Genomic DNA, 3756 nt, shown 5'->3' on the forward strand with positions numbered 1-3756 from the left:
ACACACACACACACACACACACACACACACACACACATTTTCCTAGGTAGGATCCAAGCTCCAGGGATTTAAATGCGCTTGGTCTCAAATCTTCAAGAAAGGTTGTGGGGGTATGTGGTCTGAGTTATCACCCATGAATTCTGGCGGTCCCAGAAAATTCTTCCCTCCCCCCCCACACACATACTTAACAGATGCTAGTATCAAACCTTGGAGGCTCCTGAACCCTACTAAGCTCTCAGGAAATTCAAACAGACTCAGGCCTTTTGCCACTTGTGTGCTGCCCTGAGAAACAGAGAAATCATATCTTCTGCCATCTTCCTACCACTGAGGGAGAACTCTCCGAGGCCGGGTCTACAGCCTACGCCAGAATTACAAAGTGCTGGCCTGCAAACGTGTTTTCTGTGGCCACACAGTGTTTTTGTTTGTTGTTGGTCTGCTTTCAAACGTGATCTAGTTGACAACATGCAAAGATTAGGGTATTTCTAATAACATCTAGATTTCTAGCTTCTCTTGAATAATTAGATTGCGGCCTATCTTCTCGCATGGCAATAAGTGGCTGGAACTGGTAATCACAGGCCGAGTTCCCAATCTGATGGTTCCCAAAGGGCCCATGGCATCCATTTAAATCACTGGCCTATTACCTGTACAAATTTAAGCTTTTCCCTTCTGTCATAAACACATCACACAACTTCTCCCATAAACTCTATTGGGAAATGATTTACACATCCTTGGCCACTTTTCAACCCCCATTAACTGCAACCTATCTCAAGAGCTCACAAGGTCTTTTTCCTCCACTTAGCCCCTCCCACCTCCCCTAGTTCAGGGAGTTGTGTCTGGTCTTGAGTTGGTCAGAAGTCCACTCTCCCTTCATCCGAATGTACACAGTGCTTCTGAGTGCTCTATGCACTTGTGCTGGCGCTTTCTGTTTCCGCAAGAGCACCTAGGGTTTTGAAACTCAGTGGCCAGAAAAAGAATTGTTTTTCTCCTGCACTCTCTTTTCCTTCAGGTAAGAAGCAGAAAGTACCTTCATTCTTGGCTGAATAGAAAGAATGGCAATAGGGAAAGAGGGAGTAGGGAAAAATAAGTGTAAAAAGTTTTAGCATTTCATATTATTTATGATATACAGTTTATGTATAATAATCAAATAACACATACATATTATTTTAATACATATTTATATATTCCTTTTGTACAACATAAGTATATATATATATATATATACATATGTAGTTATTTTTTTCCAATTTCTTTTGTTCCATTGAACAACCTATCTTCGATATTGTTCCACATGTATGTACATGTGTATATTACTTTTAACAACTGAATAATATTTCAATTTACAGATATGCCATAATTCATTTACCCAGCCTCTCACTGGCAAATAATAAAATTTCCTATTTCTGACACTGAAACATCCTAACAAAGTTCTCTGCACATATATGCAAATATATCTATAAGAAAAACCCTTAGACGTGGTACTGCCAGGTCAAAGGATGAGTGACTTAAATTTTGATAGGTGTTACCAATCTGCAGTCACCAAGGAAAGCTGTACCAATTACAAGGCCTTCAACAGTTTAAGAGCTTACCTGTTTCTCCATACATTCACCAACATGTTATATTTTTATTATTTTATCTTTGGAAACCTGATAAGTAAAAAGGAGCACACAGTTTTTCTTTCCTTTTGGCCTTCTATACATATACACATGAGGGGATTTGAATGGTACATGAAGCCAGATGTGTGACTGGGGGTTGACAACACCAGCACACCGTTTTGTCTATCTTCCCCATGTGTCCTATCACCTTACTTTTATATTGTCACCTCTAAAATCTTTTCCTTACAGGCTTATGGACTAGTCCACCGAAGTGCCACCCTAAGAGAATCTACTCAGAGAAGCTATTGCCCTCATCCACATCCCAGCATTCCATAATCCCCACTCTGGACCAGCCCTGCCCAGATATGTCTTTTAGCAGTGATGAGAACTCTAGGTCAGAGAAATGACTCTGGAAGATTGATTAGAAAGGCAAGAAACTGGAGGCAGAGCAGATCAGTCATGTGGCTGTGGCGATCATCCAACGGAAGAGAAAAAGTCCTAACTTATGTCAAAAGTGGGAACAGATAGGAGAGGGGAGACCTCTTAATGATAGAAACTCCTCAGAACTCAGTAATAATGTACTATGAGGGCAGAGAAAGAGGGAGGCTTTAGAGATGATGCTAAGATCGTTGTCTTGTATTGCTATGTCAATTATGGTGCCATTAACCATTGCTACACACATAGAAAATGAAAGAGAATTGCTTTATTTTATGAAGGGTAATCAATCTATCTTTGAACATTTTGAGTTTAAGATGACTGTACAATATCCACGTAGAGCGACTCAGGAGCCATTTCAAAATTGGGGTCTGCAATGCAAGAGAAAAGAGTAGTGATATGTATTTAAAGTCTTATATAAGAAAAATGGATTTTAAAAAATTCAGCCTAAATTCTATATTGAAACACATTGATGCAAAAGGAGATAAAATAGAAGTGTTGAAGAAAAATAAAATGCCTGAGGGATTATACTGAACTAGAATCAAATAGGCTTACACCTTTTTATTAAAACTTGGAAAGTTTTCCATCTTGCCACNTTCTTCTTTTTTAATACAGGCATTTGCAAATGTAAATTTCCCTCTAAGCACTGCTTTAGCTTCATACCATAACTTTTCTTATTTTTTTGTTTGTTTGTTTCATGCATCTCAAAGTATTTTTTATTTTTCTTTGTGATTTCTTCTTTGAAACATTGGTTATTTATGAGTGTGTTTAATTTTCACATATTTGTGATTTCCCCAAAATTTCTTCCTTTTTTGATTTCTACTTTTATTACCCTGTTATTGGAAAACATACATTTTATTATTTCCACATTTAAATCTACTGAAGGTTTTTTTTTTTTTAGCTGAGCCATCCTGCCACCTGTTGGCAGTTCAGTGGCAGCTCAGCTCAGGCTGGGACTTGAACCACTGTTGCTCAGAGCTCGCACTCTTGAGTGAGCTCTTAACCAACTGAGCCACTCAGCTGGCCCTACTGAAGGTTTTTTTAGTGGCCTCATGTATAATCCGTTCTGTAGAACATTCCATGTGCAGTTGCCAAGAGTGTATTTTGCAGTTGTTGAGTGTTCTACAGATGTCTGTTACGTCTAGTTGGTTTACAGTGATGCTCACATCTTGTATTTCCTTATTTGACTTTTGTTTAGTTGTTTTATCCATTATTGAAAGTGAGATATGGAAGTCTCCAGTTATTATTGTTAAATTGCCTATTTCTCCCTTCAATTCTGTCAGTTTGTGTCACATTTTTGTCACAAGATTTTATTGTAAGAGTACTTATTCTGGTAATCATTGCCTCACTATACATATGCAATTTGGAATCAGTTTGTCCAGTTTAAGAGAGAAACCCTGTTTCTAGTTGAGATTATATTTGCACAATTGATTTATAAAGAATGTGCAACTTTAAAATATTGAGCTTTCCTACCCAAGGTATCCACTTATTCATACCTATTTCATGTCTCTCAACAGAGTTTTAGTGTTTTCATATTTTTGTCCTATACATTCCTACACATTTCTGGCTGAGTGCATTTCTATATATGTTACTTTTTAATGTGAATGAACATATTTTTCAACGGTTTTTTTCTAATGCATTGTTGTGTATATAAAGGGATGCTATTGGTTTGCTTCTAAACATTTTGTAACCAATTTCTTGCTGAAATCTCTTTTTGTCTAACAATTTC

This window comes from Hipposideros armiger, unplaced genomic scaffold, assembly GCF_001890085.2.
Source record: "Hipposideros armiger isolate ML-2016 unplaced genomic scaffold, ASM189008v1 scaffold_214, whole genome shotgun sequence".
Taxonomy (NCBI): Eukaryota; Metazoa; Chordata; class Mammalia; order Chiroptera; family Hipposideridae; genus Hipposideros; species Hipposideros armiger.